At 27.8% G+C, this 24,204-nt stretch overlaps 1 protein-coding gene across 12 annotated transcripts in view; it reads right to left on the minus strand.

The window, feature by feature from the left end:
• Window positions 1-24,204, minus strand: part of CCAP-R (Crustacean cardioactive peptide receptor) — a 165,557-nt gene that overhangs the window by 133,548 nt on the left and 7,805 nt on the right. For 8 of the 12 annotated variants that reach the window (XM_088206120.1, XM_088206117.1, XM_088206115.1 and 5 more), the window contains exon 3: window positions 19,893-19,923. The exons of the other annotated variants lie outside the window; for them this stretch is intronic. The gene's annotated coding sequence lies outside the window, so the exon portion shown is untranslated. The remainder of the gene's footprint in view (window positions 1-19,892; window positions 19,924-24,204) is intronic. 12 annotated transcript variants of the gene reach the window in all.

Raw genomic sequence — 24,204 nt, forward strand, 5'->3', positions numbered from 1 at the left:
TTTATGATCATTTACATATTTTATCAATCTCTTGAAATTTTACAAAATTAAATAGCATTGTGTTTACGACAAAATCTTATCCAATAAGCGTTATCATCCATACTCTCGCACATCTGCATGATTTATGCAATTCCCCTCCGTTTATTCTAATATTATGGACGGTAAAATATATTATATATAATTCTTTCGCACATTCAACCTGACACCATGGTCGTTTACTGCATAAATCAAATTAATGCTGAAATAAAAGTAACGGGTCATCCTTTTCTGTTTTAAAAATGTGTCATTCCCAACTCGTTAAATTTTGATTAATACCTTCGTTTTCGAAAATAGACGCTCGAGTCCCATATATGGTTGTTTAATGGCGTTTATACGCTAATAAACCTATTACGCTACATAAATATGGTAAATTGATGGTTTCGCATTGATATCGCCACCGAAACGATATTATCCTATTATGCAATTTTACGACAAACGTCAATCATATTATGTATCAATTATATACGTAAATCAGAAAAATTATTTTAATTATCCTCAATTACTATATTGCTTTTTAAGACAAATGCTTTTCATTTGATATATATGTATTTGCCATAAAATTGAAATAGCATAGTTATGTGTACATACTTAAAAAATAGTTTTCATTAGCGTTATATAGAATATTTATTATTTTATTTAATAAACTTTTATAGCTTGATTTGAAGTTGAATTTTGGTGACAGTGTAGAATTCTTAAGCACCCTGTAAATGTTTGCTAGCAAAATTCAATGTGTCAATTTTTAGCAAAATGGCGACAAGTCTAAAAACTTAAACACTCGTAGCTCAGTAGGTTTAAATTTTAACGAAAAGATCGCTATATATGAAACGTATATAAGCCTAAACTTCATCTAAATAAAATATAAAAAAATAGTTTTTTGCTTCAAAACAAGCGATGTATCATTTGGATCAGACCCCCATACGAGCCATTTTGAGACTTTCAGAGGAGTTAACGCTTGGTTTTAAAGATTAAAAATTTAATTTTAAGTATCGTATAGAACTATTGAGCACCCCCTATACATTCTGTATGAAAGAAAAAATATTTTTTTTTACAAAATGGCGGCAAATGTGAAAATTAAAAGTGTCATAACTTTGCAAAATCAAATCATACTGAAAAATGTCCTATACAAAAAGTGTTGAAAGGTTAATTTAAAAAATAAAATTTTTTTTTTTTTAAAAAACAAGTCTTATTAGCCATTTATATTTTGTATTAACAAAGACCGACTAAACTGTCTTTATAATTTTATTTTGCTGAAAAAAGCTAAAAGTTTCCGGTATATGTCAGGGGTGTAAACTCATCAGCTTAGAGACTGTGTGGGTTCAACATAGTTGCCCTCTAATTCAGTATAAGAACATAAATACAGTTCCAAAAAAAAAAACATTAATGAAATCGTCATTTCGAAATACCCAAGAAGTTGCAAAGCGACTAAGCAAAATAGCCACACAAAGTTTAGTTGATTTTCCCCCTTATATTTGCAAAGAAACGAAGTGGACTTTTTAACATAAATAAAGTACTATAGAATAAAACACAATGCCTACAAAAATTACGAATGAATATTTGTTCATATCCAATCGTTAAACATGCTTAACAAAATACCGTCTCCGAGCAAGCAGGTAGTGAACCATCGTTATAACATTTTTCAATCCCAAAAAAAATACTGTTTGTCCATGAAAAAAAATCATTGCTTAGAAAATCCAAGAGACACAAATAAATTAGTTGTATGATAATTTTAGCGTAGCCATGATAATGTGTGTAATAATAAATAAAAAAGAATATGTAGGTGCAAAGATAATTAACACATTATAGCATAAAATATAAATTAAATTTAACTAGCACATTTACAAAAAAATATGTCTAGAAATGTTAGATTTACACATTACAAATAATTTTATAATATAGTCAAGACCTTATTACAAATATTATAACCCAATTTTGTAACATTCTATTAACAGATATATCATAATATAATATTCCATTATACAAAATGGAAATTTTCTCGTGCATTATAACTAGATTTTCATCGCATACGCTAAACCGTGTAATATGCTGACCTTCTTTTAAGAAATCATGCACCAGACGAATTTTACGATGCATGAAAGTTGCTTATAAAACTGTCATGACCAACGTCCTATGTACACTATTTGCTGCCGTTGCATATGCTGACTTTCAGTATTGGGTACGCTTATGGTCCAACTTTGCAAAGAAAATGTCCAAAAAGACCTTTTATAGATAGAAAAAATGTATCGGGGAGAAAAATAGAATAAAGGGGTTGCATTGTTGCGGGATTTTTTAAGGCAACTTTGATGTAAATGAAAATTCATATATAAATAATTCCAGAGGCTGGAATCTGATATAAAGCATTGATAAAATAACCAATTTATAAAATGAATATCGACATTTTCATAATAGTTTATTTGTAATGAAATGTATTTAATATAATAATTGAGCTTTTAAAGTTCATAAAATATTGGTAGTTTTTTCTCCACTTTCTTTCAAACCTACTTTTGCTTATTTTATAGTTTAATAGCTTTCGTATTCATCTTCTCCTATTTTATGTTTCCGGTTATATGTTATCTTTCAACATTTACTTATAGAGTTATTTTTATTATTTCTCTGCCTTGTGCTTAGATTTTATCATGACGAATGCAAGACAATTAAATTAAGAAGTGTCTCGTATTTAAAGACTCAATCAAGTTGTTTCTTGGATTCAGGAAATTGATTCTGAAGGTAACTGAATCACATGTAGATTTTTATTAGTTCATTAAATATATTTATGTCAATAAATTATTACCATAGACGCTTTTAAATAAGTAAGTAAGACAAGCAAACCATTATTAATATATATATATTATAAAATGAGATGTTTACATTTAATTAGATATATTTATCATCAATACAAAAATTAAAGAGCTTTTATAGTAACATATTCACTTAATTTAATTTAGTACATATCAAAGCTCCCAGTCATTTAAATATATTGAATCCATCTCGAGTGAATGAGGTCCCTTATTAACCTTCGCAATAGATGAAGGTAATCTTAATTGCAGTCTCTGTATTAAACAAGGGTCCAATGTCTAGTGTTTAGTTGGTATTAAATTAAATTTACATTTGATTATGTATATAATTGGTATGTTTAGCGATATCTAATTAAAATCTAAAAATTCTTAAATAATACAAAAGCAACATCTGCGCCGTGAATAATTAAAAATATTCAGCGTCTCTTTATACTGTATTATATTTCCTTATATCTCATTATAACTCGTGTAAGATATTTATAGTATACATGTCCTTATAAAAGCTGAATATAGGCCACGGGGTGGCCAAAGGACTCCACAAATATTAAGTGCTTAATGCGATTAAATAAAACGATAACACTTATCGATTCATCTTACGTTTGAATGACTTTCTATTATTTTATATTTGTAAAGTTTTAAGATACATCGCAATACAATATTATAATATAAATAAAAAAGGAATTGGATCGTTTCCATGCAATTATTTTTTATCAGATTGTTTCATGTCCGAGCGGACACTTACATGTATTATATTATACCGAAAGACGTTTTTCTTGAATTTTGATATACTACAAGGGTGGATGTTTCTTTGGGGTTTATTTTGGTTATAGGATACTGCGTATATGCAGAAAGGATATTAAATACATTCATCGTTCAACTGTGCGCACATATGAATATAAATCAAGTGTATTATGTTGTTGAATTGAATTATTTCACTTTAATCATGTTTAAAGGAAAATTTTACATCAAAATAGTAAATTAATACTATATGTATGTATGATACATATATTTATGATATAGAAAATATATTTTCACTGGCGTGTTAATATTATATTATACAATCTATTGTACTGCCAATCATGGTTACTCTTGCTCTGTTAAATAGTTTTCATACGAATGTGAATAAAAATGTTTTCTATTGCATAATACATTGTTTATATCACAATTGTTAAATGTATACTGTTTTTAAATCAGTAAAAAAAATCAAATTATTTTTTTTATACATATCAATAATTTTAAAATTAGTTCAGAAAATATTTTTTAATGATTTAAAATAAATACTAAAAAAAATAATAAACAGCGAGTACTTAATTTATACTAGTAAAAAGTACAACATTTTCTAGTATGTTTTAAATTATTCAAAGAAAGAATTAACCGTTATATAATTTATGAATTTATTATAATTATTCTGAATAAATTTCACAATCGTACCTTATAAATTTTAACAATAATACCTTAAAAACAAACCTATTAAAGCTACACCTTACATTTTACATGATACGATCTTCAAAAGCGCATAATAACTAAAATACTATTTTTAAATCATTTCAATATTATTGCATTAAGCAAAGGAGTGATTAACATAAAGTAAGACTAATAAGATATTTTATAAATGTATGATGCTTTAAATAAACATTAGATGGAAATTATTATCTTTTACGCTACAATAATAATTTAAGCATTTTGCTAGAACTATTTTTAAGCAGTAAATCACAAAAAATATAATATATCATAAATATATTAAAAATACTATATTAATACTTATTTTAACCTTTATATATTGCTGTTTTAATCTTTAATATAATTCAAATTCTGATTCGAGTATAATAATAAAAGACATTTATATTATTGATAAATTGATTTGTAACGTAAAATAATACTATATTTTTAGATATAAAGATTTTTTATTGCCTCTATAAATCTTTATATGACTAAAAATAATATTATTTCCCATGTCTTATTATTTATTTCAATGTAGAATTACATAAAATATTTTAATGTACACTATTTATTGCTGAAATTTATATTATTTATTGTTCCCATATAAAAAAGGGGGCTAAACTAATTTGTAGTAACTTTAGAGGGATCTCACTATTAAGCAGCACAAAGATGCCATTGAAATACTGGGAGAATTTAAGTGTAGATTCCGAGCCAATAGGTCTACCATATATCATATAGACTTTTAGCAAGCTTTCGATAGCGTTTATAGAAAATTAATGGTATATGTTCTAAAAATACTAGGCATCCCTAGTGTAATTAACGTCTCAGGAAAGATGTGTTATTAGGTGTTCTGTACAATAATTTAAATTATTAACTAAATTGCTTAGTCACAGTGTAAAATAATGTATGTGGCCCACAGAACAAAGAATAAACTAGAACGGCCGTTCCTTACAAATACGCATATTAAAATTGAAGCGCCAATTTGACTTAGGCATACACATACATACACATTTTTTCAAGATAAAATATTTTAAATAAGAGTTTTGTTCGTATAATAATTATTATAAAATATAAATAAACTAATGTAACACACATATTATATAATATTGTATTTCGAAAACTAAATATAATTATATATTATTGTTGATTTATTCACACTCGTTTCCGATGCACCGTCGTATTTTTTTCAAGAACATCAATTAGGTTTATTGAATTTAAATAAAAGATAAAATTGATTCATTATTGCTATATTATTAAAAACGACCCCAGCTATAGTAACATATATTGGTTATAAATTATATTCCAAGACTATAAGTCTGGTGGTTAATACTTGCTTGTAGATATTCATTACATCTGATTGACTTACTCAGTTGGTACAGATTTACCCCGTTGTAACGCATTGGGCTTACGCCTGTTTGATTAAAACTTACAACGGAAGATTTAATAAAAATAAAATAAAAAATATTATATATAACAACGATCCCAATTTGGACCTTTGTGATACACCGTGAGATTTTAATATTTTTTTTTTAATGAACATAATTTATTTTCACTTTTTTCTTTCTCTTTTTTAAATAATTATTAAACCATTTTAAAACAATCTATAATCTATAATTTATTTAACATTATACTTCTGTATATTGTTTCGAAAGCTTTCTTGAAATCCAAAAAAAATTTTCAATGATTTTGTTCGTATTCTTGACCAACAACAACATTTATCACTAATGCAGATTCTGTGCAATCTTTTTATCTTCTATTGCTGCTTCTTTCATCGCCTTTTAAGGCAACAAGTTAAATGATCCTATTTCTAAAACTATTTCTAAAATTTGTATATGATAATTCTAGATAATCTTTTTTATTGCATCATATAATTTTATGCATACAATATAATTATTTTAAGCATTGTTGTAATTTAATATTTATTAGAAATGTTATACAAAATTCTAAAACATTAATTCAAGTACAATTGAACAAAACACACGTACACTCCGATATTCGTAATAAAGAGAAAGAAAAAACTTTTATTTCCTAATATGTATATAAAGAGATATTAAACGTACTTTTTGTTCTGCGCTACTATCTCAAGAGCCTCGTTACTTTCAGAATAAACAATAGGTAACTAGGCCAAACTATTCTTTCTTCGCGGCAAGTTTCATAAACGCCGAAACGGACATGGAATATATACTATCCACCTTTGTTGGCAAACTGAGCCTATCTCACACGTAGAGCACAAATATGGCTTTTGCTGCGGTTATACAAGTACTAAGTCTAGCAAGTGTGTTAATTATACCCCCCTTTGAGTGGTTCGCCGTAGACGAAACTATCCTAGTGAATGCCATACCATATAATACCATTATGCTGTGGTATTGTAGCTTGCATGTGTAGTAATCCAGTAGCCAGTTCGCCCATCCGCTCGAAATTGTTTTTGCCTTAGGCCCAGCCATAGCTCCGAGTGGCCATTATTAACTATTATCAGTTTAATAGAGTATACACTTGGAGAATAGCCTCCCAGAGTGACATGTGTCACCATATTGAGGACGTTGAATGTATACTCATTCTAAACTAACGGTTAATCTACTGTGTAGTTTGCATAAAGTGTCAGCAGAACGATTCATCTTCAGAGACGCGTTCTGCCCTTGATCGATCTTTTCTCATTAGAGCCCGTATTTATATGTACATACATACATATATATATAAAATGTTTAAAGATGAAAGAGAATATATAAAATGCTCTAAATGTGAATATAGTGCAAATTTATTATTACAGTTTTTTACGCAGGATAAACCAATTTCACCCTTTTATCAAGCATCGGCCGCTGTGAAAATGCAATTTTTTTATAAAAAATATTTCAGGAAATTAAATTACGTCTATATTCAAAGGTATCTAAATAAACATTTTTATCTATAATATAATAGACAATATTTTTTATAAAAAAACCTATAGTATCCATAAAAACATTAAAATATTTGTCTAGCGTATGTAAACGTTAATTATTTACTTTCAACGCTGCAAATAATGTTTTTTTTAAGCTGTACAATACAATACTTTTAATTATATTGTTGTATCAGCTATTTATTTATAAAAATGTACCGATTATGATGATTTACAATTCACAAGTCAGTCGTTCTATTTCATCGGTCATAATACGTTTTTTTTTAATTCTTATTGCTAATAGAAAAAATAACTTCGACGGGGAATAAAAAAATAAAGGTATTAACATCCAATTCAAGCTTTAACTGAGAACCAAAAATTCTTATAAGAGAGGCTACGGAAATAAACAAATATATTTACACTTTTAAATCTTCGCTAAGTCTCCTCCATCATAAACGCATACGAATAGCGTTATTTGCGTATCTGTTAATACATTCTTAGGACAAACACATTATATTAAAAAAGCATTCTAACTATTATTTATTTGTTGTAAGTCTACTGTTTCGATATGACAGGCGTTAGCCTAATGCGTCACAGTGAGATAAAAACAATCAACAACTACTATGTAATTAATGAGCTTTTAGGCTGAAATCAGTGATATATATTTTATTAATTATAAACTATTATTACAGCTTACAAATCAAACTAACTCGATTTTATTTTGATTATTTAACACAATATGAGATTGGGAAAATCTATAAAAAAAAATAACTGTAGTGATCAATCGGAATTATAATTATAAAATAATCACTAATTCTGATCTTCCAGACACGAGATAAATCGGTATAAGTCTATCGTGATACAATTTGTTAACTAATATTTTTTCATTTTGGCTTGAATTTTGCCAAGGTATCTTACTTGTTTTTCTTTTACCAGATAATGTATCTGTCTTCACCAAGAGCTAATTCACGGAATAGCATATTTTTTTATGTAGATATTTTTATTACATTACTTGTTATTAAATATTTGTTGGTTCTATAGGTAGATAATATAATTTATGCTATTCAGTGAATTGAACCATCTTACAGCTTTAAAGAAATTAACAGTAATAAAATTCAACATTATTTTATCTCTCAAAATACATTTAAAAATCCTTTTATGTTTTTTTTATGTCTATCAACAAAATCTCAAATTTCATTTACTGAAACGCTGTATTTAATGCTTTGATTTAACTGTTTTAGCCTATTTTCAAATTCAATCTATGATACTTCAGAATCGAATAAGTTAAAACAGTTCCGAAGATCATTGTACCTTTTAATATTATTCTCAAACACTAAACGCTTTGAAAATACCATTGATCTCTTATGTTAATTTATTTCAGATAAACTGTTTCGTTTTAATAATAGTTTTTGATTTTAATTAAAACATTTCTTTACTGTAAAGCTGTAACAAGTAAAATGCCATTTATTAAAGTTTTTTTTTTAAATATGCATTATGTTACTGATAGTAAATATATAAAGCTTATGATTACCAAACTGTTTCTTATTGAGAATTTTCTCTTTTGAATTATGATAATAAACATACAGTTAATTGAGAAAACGTCAAAAGTACTAACTTTAATAATATCATATAAAGTACACTGAATTAAAATATATGAAATTTATATTATAAACTTTTCATAGTGCTATGAAACAAAAATAAATGTTTACTACAAAGTTAATAAAATAACACTAAAATTATATTATATATGATATTAAATAAATAACTCCAACCAATAAAAATACTTCTTTTTTGCTGAAACGAATAATTTAAGCAGGAAAACGAGCAAATTGCTCGTCTGACAAAAAACGAACGAGTGCACAAAGAAAAAACGTCAGACCGCAATAATTGTTAATTCTGTTTCCAACTACGATCTCCGAGATCACGTACTGCATCTAGGAATCATCTCCGAGTGGAATCAGTATGAATAACACACACACTTTATCTTCTATAAGTGCCTATAAAAATAAATCGCATTTTATTGAGTGTGAAAAGAGACCTAAACTCAATTTGCCCTTGGCTACCGATCTAAAGCCGTTGGCGATCTTTAAATGCATACATTCATCTATGGATTATTACTACAACATTCATACCGTTTACATGTTCTATTTTTTCCCTTTGTATATTTAAAAAATCATGAAAATTATAATTGAATTTATGCATATTATTTTTAAAAGCACTGCTCTATTGTTATATATGCATTATTTGCTACCGCTGAATCTATCAATATTTTACCACAGATGAGACCACATTAATTCATGAAAAAATGCTTGAACTAGATCTCGTATCTTTCTGAGTAGAATCATTAAAAATATTATACATATGTATGCATTATTGTTTTTTAATTTTTATATTGAAATTTTAAATGTGGAATTGAGTTGTTCTTAACAAAATTACGTTCTCTAGATAACATATTTTTTATATATAAATAAGGCATTGCTAACTTATTAAATATCATTTTATTATGTATTGGAGATTCACTCAAAGCTGAGAGAATTTCTAATACACATTAAAATGAGCTTTAAATAAGCTTCTCTTTCACTATCGATAGTTTATGTTCATATAATAAACATTCATTGTTGTGTTTTTTAAATGATAAAATTTAATTTATTACTTTTTATTTTTCCTGTAATCAATAATAAATACGATTATCAAACAATATTTTTTGATATTGTAGTGTGGGGGCCGATTTATTTAGCAGCAAACTAAGTGGCACTTTAGTAACACTGATGTGGCGGCGCCAATCTGTCTAATCTGACTAGCAAAGTAATATTTTTATATGATGAGAGTATTTCTGTATTTTTTTAGCTACGTATGACGAGTAACAGTATTATTAATTAACTTGATTAACAAATAAAATAAATTTAAAATTAAAATCAGCATTAACACGTTTATTAATGATGATATTTAAAATTTCATTTAAGTATAAAAATGATAATATTAAAAATATTTTCCATTTAAAAAAATATTGTCATTTTTGTCACTGCCTTATTCTTTAAGCTAATATTTTAATTTAATAAAAATATATTACGCGTTAAAAGCGCCATAGATCAATCAAACTGTTACAATGAGTGGCGCTAGCTCCAGGGAGACAGCAAAAAATAAAAGCGTAAAATTTTCTTCAAACATTTTCAAATAATAAACTCAAAATAATTCCGTTATTTATTAAAGTTTATGTATTCTATATTTATTTATTATGGGGTCCTAAAAATGCCACAAAAATGTATAGTTTTAAATAATGTTTAAAATGGCAGTATATTTTATTTAATTTTTAAATATATAATAATAATAATAATTTCACATTCACAAAAACTGAATTTCACTGTAATTTAATAATATATTTTTATTGCAAAAATAATATTTTTTAACTCCCCCTAATAGTAAAATCACTTAATGATAGTCTCATAGTGAACATATATTTCACTCACTGCAACATATAGCTCTAATATACAAACTTTTGTTAACTACTGCTATATTCTTTGTTCTGTGGTTACCATACAGTTGTTTTCCCAAATATTTTTTTGATTTTGAATGCGTTAATTATATTACAACAAACAACCACTGTGTACTTAATTTGAGTAACTATAATTCTTATAATTCTTATTAATCGTGAAATATACTATATGGTGAACTAGTATTTGAATGATATACGATATTTTAATGTATATCTGCTTATTTTTTATATATAATAAGCTATTATTTTAGTAAATAATTTGCTTAAAATACTAGAAATTTCTACTTTATATGTTTTAATATAAATAAATAAATAAAAAAAATATTTATAAACAGCATATTAGGGATTCATTTGAGACGATAAATTACCGCATCGAAGCTTGTTTAACACACAACACAAAAAAATAGTTTTAATAAGAAAAAATACCAAGTGTATAAAAGTTGATACACAGCATCTATTCGAAACTCGCTTTTGATAATATAGCAGCAATCATTTACATCTGAGATTCTCGACGCACGAGAGTTTATATGAACCTAAAATTTGTGGAGCAATGCTGAGATTTGTGACGGAGAAGCAGCCGCTTCTCTCTCCACGTTAATCTTAGTCCAGTTTGGAATCCAGGTTTCCGCTCGACTTTGGAAAATGACTGTATCCTTCACACACAGACAATGCTATGTGCATATATTTCAATAATGATACAAACTGTATGTGGACTCGTACTGTAAAAAATGTCGATATAATTTAATTATTTTAAATAATATTATATTACTAATAATCATAAAAATATCTAAAAAAATAAGACTTTAATATTGATATTTTAACAGTAAAATGACTTTCGTATCATAATTTAATAATATATCTTGTTATGTTATATTATATTACGTCCGTTTATATGGAGAAAGAGCAAGAGCGAATCGTGTATAAAAAAATAAAACAGGGAAAACGTTTCAACATGATAAAGCCGCTGTATATGTTTTATAATAAGCTAAACGGGGTGATGTAGCATTTAAGGGTGAAAAAATAAATAGTAGGGCCTCTCTCTCCCGACAGTTTGGCTATCTACCATGCCTCAGATTGCATTTATCAAGGTCTGTTGATATATTATTTTATTTCCCTTTTCTCTCGTTCCCCATGTTGTTGTTGCTCTAGTATGTGTTTATTTTCGCACCAATTTCGAAACGCTTGTCTGTATTAATAGACAAGCATGTTTTCAAATTCGCAATGTTTATTTTGAATGGGTCGTAGACACCTTGTGTTCGTTGCCTTTGTTACGGTTTTAATAAACATTGTAATTTATTGGCGAGAGTCTAGAGATGGCAACATAAAAATGTCTGCTTTATAATATCATAAAACTGATATTAAGAAGCAATTTTGTTACGTTTTGATGGAACCAAGGTTTCTCATAAATATAATACAAAATTAGATACGAATACGTAGTGCAAATTAAAAATTACTGGATTAAGGATACTGAAGATCCACTTTAAGTTAGCACAATATATCATTACTTATAAATTGGATAGCGTAAGATTAGATTGCAACAGATTTGAAATTTTATTTGTAGTAAAAACCAGCCCCAGCTGCAAAGTGGCAATTATTTATAGTAAACTATTATAATAAATAATATTATATAATATAATCAAATAAAAAAATATGTCACTAAATCCCAGATTTTGATATAAGTCTTTTGGCTTAATATTTAACAAAACGTATTAATACTACTAATCAATTAAGCCAGTCAATAATATGCAAAAGTTGGTTTAGAACAAAGTTTAGCTTAAATACGAGATAACGAACATAAAAAGTTTCGAGGAATAATTACATAAAACATTCGTGATGTTAATATTTCATACTCTTATGTAATCATAAAAAATATATATTTCAAAGCATCATCATAGCCCCACTAATATTCGCATCTTTGAATGTGCATTTATTTGTGTTTACTACGTTCTTACGCATTGGGCAGAATTACAATAAATATATTAAATTGTATTCTTAAATACCGATTTAATTTTAAAAAAAAAAAAATTTTTCAGCCTTTTCATATCAGTCGTGATTATTTATTTCGACACACTTTCCAAGTTAAAAATCAATACACAAAGAAACAAGCGTGCTCTTTACATCGCCTGAAGTGCAATTACGTTGCTGCAAAATTTCACGCTCAAAATATTGCAGTCACTTTTTTTTCGCAGTTCGTCTTTCAATACCACCATCGTTCCATCAGTCCTTTCAATCTCAACCATATTCCCCATTGACAATTGACATAATTATGAATGATGGAAGTCTCGCGGCGGCGTTTCGCACTTACACACAAAAAGAGTGCCTTTTTTCTTAAAAGCATTACCAAGTCACAAAAATATACTATAAATGGGGCAACGAGTTTAGGGTGCCTTTTACTGCCGAAAACGAGACGGTTTAACCGCACCCTTAGAAAAAATATCAAGTTGCAAATTAAATTTCAGATATTGAATAATTCAGACGCTTTATGGGTGTTTTGACTTTCGGACATCCTTATCGTCGGTTCCGATAGGAACTCTCAAGGTCGGCTGAGTTATGCGATATTTGTGACATCCACGACCGCCGTCGCATCGAATGAAAAACACAATGGACAGGAAAATGAATAAGCAATAAAATTTTAGTGAAAAAGTTAGGATTTTTTCATCTCCTATCGGGCAATAAAAGTTCCGGGGACTGTGCTTTTACATATTATATGATGATAATAAAAATTAAATCTCGATACACTTGCGAACAAAGTAAATAATAAACAATAAATACATATTTAGAAATATATAGAAATATGCAAATAATAATTCACCGTCATAAAAACTATTTAATTTTTTAATAAAAATTGAATAGAAATAAATTTAATCGAAAAACGATCCCGGGTCTTGGGAAAACAATGCTTCCGGGCCTCATGACAAAAAAGGCATTTTATGTATTTTTTAACATCGTTATATAATTTATTGAACAAATATTAGGTATGAGCTTTCAATGCTATAAAAATATATTAAAATTAGCTACCTTTGCGACATATTTTCTGAAATCATATATTTTTTTTTAAATAATAGCACATTTTTATAAAATAAAAATTTGAGTGCGCTGCCGGGGGCTCGAACCCGTAACCTCAGAGACGTTACGGACTATACTGTTCCGTCCTTATAAGTTAAAACAATTAAAAATAAACACTGTAATAAAAGACTACACACAAAAATAACATTCGAAAACTATAGAAAAAACAGAAACGCAAAAACAACGGTCACCACTAAGGAAAAACGCATGCGGGCTGAATCAATAAATTTATTGCAAAAATATGTGATTAAAATTAAATTTATTCATTGAGGTGAAGTGATAAAAAATTCGGCAATTTCTCTCGATCTGGAAGTTTTTTCATACGTGGGAGTTTGTATGCGAGTGACAAGTCTAAAATAAGAACCAATATATAAAGCCCAAATCTTATATTTAATTTTTTTTTACTTTTCTCTAGGGATGGCAATATATTTTCTACAGTTATTTTTAAATATGACTCCCATAAGTATCATAAGCGTTTGACGTCAGTAGACGTCCATAGCACTGGTGGAACGTCTTATGTTGACGTCAACTGACGTCTGTAGCATCAAAAGGGTTAAAAGAATGTGTGCATTAAATAAAGATATCTATTTGTAGTGACGACACACAGATGTTTGAAAGGGTTATTGTGACATGTGTCATGATTGTGACCAAAAATGATGGAGATAGATAACATAATGGCGTAAAAGTATTTGGGGACCGCACAGAACACGAGTTGACAGTTCATATTCTCCGTCGTTAAAAGAATCACTTTGTTACGAAACAGTCATGGATATCGTTCCCAAAAAATGCAATATGATCTTGGACTAGCAAACGTCGCTTTCTAAAGGCGTGGACGTATTTCGCCGTTCTACGAAGCGACTGCAGCGATTGACTGGAAGATCGCTGCACATATGCGATTGGCCAGCAAGCCTTTAACTCCTAAAGTATGTAAGCCCAGACTCTGATAAGGAGAGACAGAAGGTCAGAGAGGAAGACAGCCAGAAAGATCGACAGTCGGAGACTGAGAGTCACCAGCAGACCTGCACTCCTGAACGACCTTCGCTACAAGAAGAACAAAAATAAATTAACGCATGAACGGGTTCTATGGCACAAATAATCAATGAGTATAAAGATAACCGACCAGCCAGTGGGATACTGTTTTAGAGCAGCAAACTACAAAATGTATTTTTGCGGGACTTGCTAATAAAAATTTCACGTAGAATAATAAAAATATCAAAACAAAAATAAAACATTCCTATCTGATGTACATAGATTTTTCATTAATGAGGCCGAAGAAGGTCTAAGGAAATATGGGAATTAAATTTAAGGTACGACTAAAAGATGTAAATTTTTAAGGTTTTTAAAATAAGTATCTTTTAAAAATGCTTTTAAAATTAAAATAATACATTAACTTGCATTATCAATATTCATATCTCATCTTCCATTCATTATTAATATTTCAATATCTCTTAAAATATTGTACAAAAAATACTATGAAAAGATTTTTTGAAATCAAATTTAATAAAGTAAAAATACATAGAGTATTATATATTATTCCTGGAAAAATTAAAATTGGAGCATAATATGCCTAGAGCTTTCGGCGCTAATTTGTTTTAAACTACGCAATCCAAAGCGAGAGCTAGGGAGCTTTTGTTAAAAGCTACCATAAAGCCCTGCCTGCTAAAACGTCAAAAGTGATTTTGACAAATTAAAGATATTTTATCTAATGCTCAAATAAAAAAGAAATACCTATTGAAATAATTGAATTTTAGCGTAAACTTTTGATCGCCTTATAGTTATGTTAGTATATGATATATGTTAACGTATTAAAGCGTTTAAAATTCAACGAATGATTTTTGAGAAAATAAAAGGCTCACTTTTCAAGTCGAATAAGGACTTACCATAATTTCCTTGCATAATATATTCTTTATTGTGCGGAAAAAATACTACAATGGAACGTGAATCGAATTTCAACACAAATTCACTTAAATTTTTCGGCCCGAAACGAAAAGTTTAAAATTAAACGCTTTCGATTAATTTATAATTATATATAACACGAATTATATTATAATTTTAAATGAACCACTTTTGCATCTAAGCTCAATTAGTAATCTACATTAGAAAAATCGTTTTTTAATAACTTACTTTTTCATAAAGATACAGAAAGAATCTAACAAATCCTGAAACCTATTATTTAAATCAAACATATACAAAATAAGGACATAAATAAAATAATTTATTTTTCACCATAACTTAAAATTGATATTAATACTTATATGTCAAGAAGATTGCTATTATTATCTATATTATTGATGTATGTCCTAGTATTAGATCAATTATACCTGAATTTATAAGTGATTTTGATAATAATATAATATTTTCAATTTATCTTGTTCTTTTCAATATCCTATTATTTGAGTTTTGCTTTCATGCAACAATGGAGTTAAATTTTTTATGAGAGCTTTGAGATTTTGAATGCCTATTTTTCATAGCATACATATGAAAAGAGTAAATTGCCATATCATTAAGAAAATTTATACAAAAGTTAAGTTAACCAATTTGCACCATCGCTGTATAATTTTTTTTACTTAATACGATTTTTAATTTTTCCCGCTACATAATATGCATTATTTTGCTTTGATTACAATTAAAAACTTTACATTTTGTGACAAAGATTTAAGTATTTGATTTACCAAAGAAAAATCTAGCGAATGTTGTTTTTTTATAAATGAAAAAAAAATATTAGCGCTTTTCAGTCGTATAATTGATAAAATTTATTTTAACAAAACATGCATGACAGATTTTTTATATTTTTAAAATACAATATTAGTATAATAAGATATTAAATAACTATTTTAGAAGAAAAAAAAATAATTAATCAAAAAATATTTAAAAATAAGATACATGCTGTATCTAGTGACTAAAATCTATATTATGTTGCAAGTTCTTAACACAGTTTTTTTAAGCTAAACAAGCAGATTTTTTTTCTTCTGAATATTTTTTTACGAAACTTTGAATTCGTCTTCATCAACATCCTCGCCTCTTAATCCCTGCTTACATATACGCTTTTACGCATGTGGTTACGCATTTCGGATGTCATTGCCAAGTGCGCTCGTGAATACCGCCAGACGACGAGTAAGTAATGGCATATTTTTTCACACACAACCTACGTAAGATACGTTTCATTCAATTCGGTATGAAATTTGCATAATCCGAATTAGAGACGGCGAGAGATATTGCTCTGCCCACGCCCCCCGTAAGGGTTGCTCCGTTAGTTAAAATCACGGCTTAGGGATTTTCACCCCCTAAACGTGCGCGGAAGTCCAAATTGCGCTTCGTTTCATTATTTTTCTCATTTTCATTTCACGGTCACAATTCTGTTCCGCCTTTCTTTTTCTTTTGGTTCTCCTTCCACACGACTGACGCCCTTTTTATGACAGCATTACGCAACGTGTATTACTCGCGGCCATTTCTGTGATTGTCCGGTTATTAATATGAATTTCGGTCGTACAATCTCCTGAATGGTTTTCTTAAAAATGGTCGTGATGACACTTAAGGTCAAGACTCTTGTAATAACGTAAATCGTTAATAGGTTTGCCGATTTTATATTCACTGTATGAACATTTTTTTATATTGTGAAATATGTTTTATTTTGGCTAAATTTATTTAATTCAGAAATTCACCAATATTAATTAACAAAAGTTTTGCTAGGAATTAAATAAGGAATTTCGCTTATGACTTTTGCATTTGTTTTAAAATTCGTTAGCCATCTGTGTCACAATTATTTTTGCTACACTTTATCTGATTATTGTATATCGATTTACACCGGCTAGCCTATAGCCTTAAGTCGTACGCTATTACGTTTTTGAAATTTATCAAACTTATTTATGCTATTTCGATATTTTATATGTAGGTACACACAAAATTAATATTAGAAAGCACGTGGCACGCATCGCGTTAAAAGCGGGATAAAAAATCATCTAGAATAGTTGTCTCCAAAATGGGGTACGCAAATTTACATTTAATATACGAAAAAGACAACTCGGATGGAATTATTTTTTCTGGTGTATGTATACCGTAGCCTTTAAAACGTGCGTCGCGATTTTATAACCTCTACCAACATACGTGGTGGGGATACGGCTAGCTCACAAAATCATCACTGACTTCGTCTTCTGTTAAGCATCACCTCCAGGGCACACTTGACGACTTTAAGTAGGATAACTGCCGTGTACATTTTAATACAAATAACTCTAATTTCAATATAAAAAAAATCTGTGACAAAAAAATATTTACTAATAATATATTTAATGATATTTTTAAATCAATTCAATAATTTTGCAACACAGAAAAAATATTTTAAATCATGATAAATTTGGGCGGTTGAGTAAAGAATAATTGAAAAATAAATAATACCGAAGCAATTGAATTTTTAAAGATAGATCAAACACATATAAGTAAAATCCCACTGGAAAAATAATATTTCAATTTTAGAGTGTACTTGAAATTGAAACACAAAAAAATTTCACCTGTAGTTTTTATAAATGCTATACTAAAAATATTTAATGTGCTATGTTATGTTTTTCAAAATATAAAAGGGTTCTGTGAATAAATTAAATAAAAAACGCTTCCCTATGGATGTTTTTATGACGCTACTGTTTGATATACTTAATATTTTTTGCATTTAACTAAAAAGTAAGTAAATGTGACTAGTTTGCCACATTCATGACACTTAAAATATGTTTTATCAGAAAAATTATGCAGTTGAAAAAAATCTTTAGCCTACATAATTTTTACATTTAATATTTTTTTAATTTGTATAATAATATTATAAAGTAGGATTTTCAAAACATCAGTTCGATATTATAATTTAGAGTCGTACACTATAGCGAATATTGCTTAAAAAATTTTAATTTCGCACATATCATAAAATAAATAAGTTGTTAAAAATTTAAATACACAGCGACGAACAAATAACAGCTGTTGAACCAAAATGTTTATTCAGTAGTTTGTAACACCTGAAATATTTTATAATAAATAAACCATATATATATTATCTCTTTCTCTCTCTCTCTCTCTTTCTGTCCTCTTAACAGTGTCCTATTTAAATAACATAATATACGAAGATATTATTATTTTTAATATTCATTTTACTATAATTTATAAGTTACAATTTATTATTAGAGTTCCAGAAAATTTTAATATAGTGCTTTCACACTATTCAAAGAACTGTCTTAGTTATATTTAGTACATAATTGCAAATACATTTATTATGATATTATAGGATATATCAGGTTGCCTCATAAGTCTTTGTTTTTTCAAGGTGCGGATTAAATGGGTTAAAAATTAAAACGTGTAATACTTATACCAAATAATATATTCTTGATCTTTTCCTACAATCTGATTCGAAAGTAGTTTTTTATAATAATACATGTAAAATATGTTTTACAATTAAAAACTGTTTCAGAGATCTAAATAGATAATAGTCGTTTGAAGCGATGTTTGAGAAAGGAGTTCCTAATAAAATCGCTTTTAAGCGAATGTGTCCATTAATGAAATTTTTAGAACCATATTTAACACTTTTAAAATTTAATGACATACCTGTCCATTGTAGTACAGATGTTTATAACTGCTATTGTTGCATTATGATCAACTTGAAACTCATATAGCATATTATATTAGTTAACTTAGATTTTTTTATCTCTACTGCGATTGTTAATTTAGGATTGAAAATATCGAAAAAAATATTCTGTTACGTAATAGCATTATTGATACGACTACTGTTAACCAACACTGAAAGAATAGTGAAATTAGTGTTATTTTACAAAATGTTATACGTTTTTGTACGCAAAAACTTATGGAACAATCCAATATGATCCCTTTTAATAAGCACAGATTTAATATATTTATATTTTGAAATAATAGTATATATTAAGTTTTATTATTGTAGAAACCAAAGCAAAGGTTCATTATCATACGTATATCAGATACGGATACAATTATTCCATTTGAGACAAGCCCATCTTCGATAAATTAATTTCGAATTGAATAAAGGCCTTTGATTACGGAATGTCTGTGCTTTAACTAAAAGCACGTATAATTAAATAGTGAATAATTATTATAAAATGAATATTTGATTAATAATACATGAAATTGCTTTGAACTATATAAATAAACATCCGCTAATTTTATTATGTATAGTATAAAAACTTACCCGTTACTTTATCTCCTAGTGACATGTGAATCTGAAACGTAATAAAATTGCATTTATTACAATCGGTTTTGTATAATAAAAATAATTAATGGTAACATTGTGAGATTCGAGAGATTCATCCGACTTTTCAAGTCTGACCTTGATCTAGGACGTGATAGAGCAAGGCTATATTTTCTCAGATTTATTATAGGGTCCGATTTGAACCACAAAAATAGATTAAATCTCGTCGTATTTGCGCAACGGATAATTCTTTCGATTTCGTATCTTTGTCGAAAAAATTTAAGCGAAGATTACTAAAATTGATTTCATTATATGAAGGCCAATATGCTTCCGCAATTTTTTTTTATTTTATATAATATATAATTCCAGTCATATTTTTGCGTGAAATGTAATATCCTTGGACTATATAATATAATTCAGGTATATACTAGGTACCTATTTTTTCGTTCAACCCGTTTCGTGGTTATGAAACGGCGAGGCGTAATCACGAACTTTTCCTAAATTTTCGTTAAAATCTTAGATTGGGGGACGCAGATAGGATTTTGAGCAGCCACTTTGTAGTGTCCAATTTTACCTTTGGGAAGTTGGGTACCCGAACACGAATGGAATTATCTCCTGTTCCTTTTGTTCTATGTAAACGAAAACACCGTCTTCGGAAAACTTTTGTTTTATGTATTATTACATGTAAACGACGACAGAAATAAATAAAATCCGGGTAAGAAATTTATATGGCTCGTCTTAATTTTATGAATCACTTATGTATTATATGTTGATTACACTGCGGCGCCTTTTGTACGATAGATCGAAAGACCAGCGAATCAAGTCGTATGCGATTATTAAAAATTCAATACAAAACCTAATGTTTATCTAATTCAATTGTTTCTGTGCAACCGGAATCAGTGATTTTTATGATAATTCAAAAGTCAGTTGTGCTTTGGCCGTTGAAATATAAGTACGTATTTTGATATATTTGAGTTATAATTCACGAACAATTTTTACCAAATACATGTTATAGAAATATTTATAAAAAATGAGAATTAGTAGGTTATTGATTTATTTAAAAATATAGACCAGCAAAGATAAACGATGATGTCCTGGCTGCAGAAATGAAAGCAAATCCTACTCAAACTATTCATCAGCTGACAGAGAAACTAAACCGGTCAAATTTAACAGTGCATAGACACATTAATCGTCATATAAGACAGTGATTATACAAAGGTTTAGTAGCAAAATTTACCTCGAAGCACTGGAAGTTATTTTGTGTGTATGGTGAGATTGCAAAGAGATTGTGCATTACGAAACTCTGAAACTTGGCCAAACAATAATTATATTATATTATTATATATATAACTTAAAAAAAACACTGCACTTGGTAGCGAAATTGACTCTCAAGGAATTTGGCTGGAAAGTTTTAAAATCCCATGCAAATTATGATTTAGATCTTGCTCCTTCTGACCACCATTTATTTCGAGCTATGCAACACTTTCTAAATTTAAAATGCATACGATGTGAAAGTGGGGCTATTAGAATATTTTTCATCAAAGCCTCCAAAATATAATAGTAATGGAATTTAAAAAAATAACCGAGAAGTAGGAAAAAGTTTAGAAATAAATTATATTTTAAATCATTAAAATTAAAATAAATATTTGTAGTTTTTTTTTCTTAACTCATTATAAAAAAATCCAAAAAAATCCGATTGATCATCAAAGATTTGTTGTTCCTAATCTCATGTTTAAGATTAAGTTAGATCATGCATATATAGTATATTTATTATTAATAAATAGCTAGATTGACAAATGTCTAAACATCTATTTATTTTTACCTTTAATATACCTAGCTACGCAGATTTGTCGTTACTTAACTGACACGTGTCCAACCTGGACAATTTACGATATAAAGACAGTTCGGTCTTAACAATATTCTTACTGTTTATTTCTGAATAAATAAACATACTTTAAGGGTTTTAAGTAGCTTAAAGTTTAATAATAATATAAAAATATTTTAATAGACAGTTCACGTAATTTCATGTTAATTTAAAATATATTTTTAGTAATAAAACTGTATCTAGAACGCGTAGTTTTTTATCTATATAATGTATTACTTTTACAGTTCAGAAATATTCGTATGATACTTTTTATCTTTTTTTGGCTGTTTTTACAAAATGTCAAAATGAAATTTTTTTAAACATTATTTCCCTCTTATTTGGCAACATTTTAAGTTCTTTGCATAATTATATTTTTTCTGTTTATATGATGTTTAAAACCTCTTACATAAATAGCGTGTTTTTGGATATTTAAACCTGTTTTACTAAGTAACTACGCATCTTATCGCCAAGTATGTTTTATGATTTGTTAACGGAAGTTGCCAGTAAGTTACAATAAAACCTAACTTGTAATGTTTATTTTATAATTTATTTTAAAAACATAAAGAATTGTTAAAACAGCCATTTTATAAAACATATATGGCCGGGAACAATTTTTGATAAAGTAGCAAATCAAATAAAAACAGTTTTAAATGATTAAGTTATTTTTTCATAATAATCAGTACATAGATATAATGCCAAGTGTTATAAAACATGGTATTACATTAGCCATAAAATTTATCTATTATAAAAAAATCTTCGTGCCAAAGTCATGACCCACATAATTAATCAAAGGTAGTGAAAATGGCAAAGCAGGGGGGAATGGGAGTGAGAGTGACAGCAAAGAGGAACAATCTCACAAACATCAAAGGACTCCGGATTGAGGACAGGCTGTCAAAAATATTTAAAAAAATGTTTTTGTGCTGACTAGTAAAAAAGTTCAAGATAATACACTTTTCTATAATTAGGTTTCAACTATTTAATAACATTAGTTCATGTTTTTTTATAAAAATAAACATTAACTTTATTCTTTAATATATAAAGTTTTACATTTTACCAATTCAATTTTACAAGAGCCTTGTTTGAACTGAACAGGATAAATGAAGAAAATAGTTTAAGCAAGTATTTTTTATTACGCTTTTTACTTCAATTCTAAGAAACTCATTAAACCTAGAAATCCTGAGGTAGTCGGGGTGTGTATTTCGAAAAAAGGGTCACGATCGCAATATAGCAGATCGTTGCGATTGATTTTTTTACAAATTGGATTTGAGTTGAACAAAAAACGTAATATGAAAATGGAAAATATACATATGTATATATATACGAGTATATATCTTTAGATTTCTGGTTTATTATTAATTATAAAATTTAATTAATAATAAACCAGAAGTCTAAACTTTAACAAAGCATAAAATAAACAATATTTTATCATCGTCTTTGTTAATATTTATATTCTATATGTATGTATACGAATTTGTGGTAAAGCTTTTGCGCAAAACAAAGCGTTAATAATATTGGATATTTATGAGATTTGCTTCTATTTTGATTAGATAACTCATCAATCAGGAAAAGCAAATATATTTTTTCGAAGTTAATTGTATTTCTCTACTAGATACAGTAATGAAAAAAGTCAGATTTTTTATTATATAAAATTAATTAAAACTACGAATCTATCTCGCTCGTCTAATACAAGGCCTTGGGTAATAATAGATTATTCGCCAGTGTCGACAAATTTCGAGGAATTATCTCAAAGTCAAGTATGTGCTAACAATGAAAGGGAAGTGATTAAAATATAAGTGTGTAAAAGTGTAATGTAATAAAGTAAAAACCTATTAATAAAAGTACGTTTTAAGCCATAAATCTATGTACTCTTCATCGAAAGTAAGCTTCTTAACTTTACCTTATTACATAATGTACTATACAATAGTATTGAACTATATAAAAACAGCTTTTCTATATTTTAAATGTTAATATTGTATTTACTTAAATCACAAACTATCAATCGAAGCGTTGATTAAAACTAACATTTTTTAAATGGAATGCATGTTTACTTTAGTTGTTGACATGAACTCAGAACTAATTCGATAATGCATGTTTACACTGCATAATTTAAAGTAAACTAAATTGCATAGTTTTCGAATAATATGCGAAAAGTAAATTATACATTAGCGCTATTTACATATATATTTAATAACTGCACCCGTGATAAAGTATATTTTATTTTATTTTCGCATTTTCTTCATGCATATTGTATTAAAAAAAATGCTACTTCAACATGTTTTTTGCCAGAAAGGTGACAGTATTTAAAATATGGTCAGAATTATTTCATTAGAATTGTTTTCACATTGTTTCACATAATATAAAAAAAATCATATTTTTTCAGCCCTTTAATTTATAAATACTATATCAATCTAATTTTATCAAATAAATTTAACAAATTGATATACATGT

Source organism: Plectrocnemia conspersa, unplaced genomic scaffold, assembly GCF_051122295.1.
Source record: "Plectrocnemia conspersa isolate PC_06_02 unplaced genomic scaffold, ASM5112229v1 ptg000002l, whole genome shotgun sequence".
In the NCBI taxonomy this organism is placed as follows: Eukaryota; Metazoa; Arthropoda; class Insecta; order Trichoptera; family Polycentropodidae; genus Plectrocnemia; species Plectrocnemia conspersa.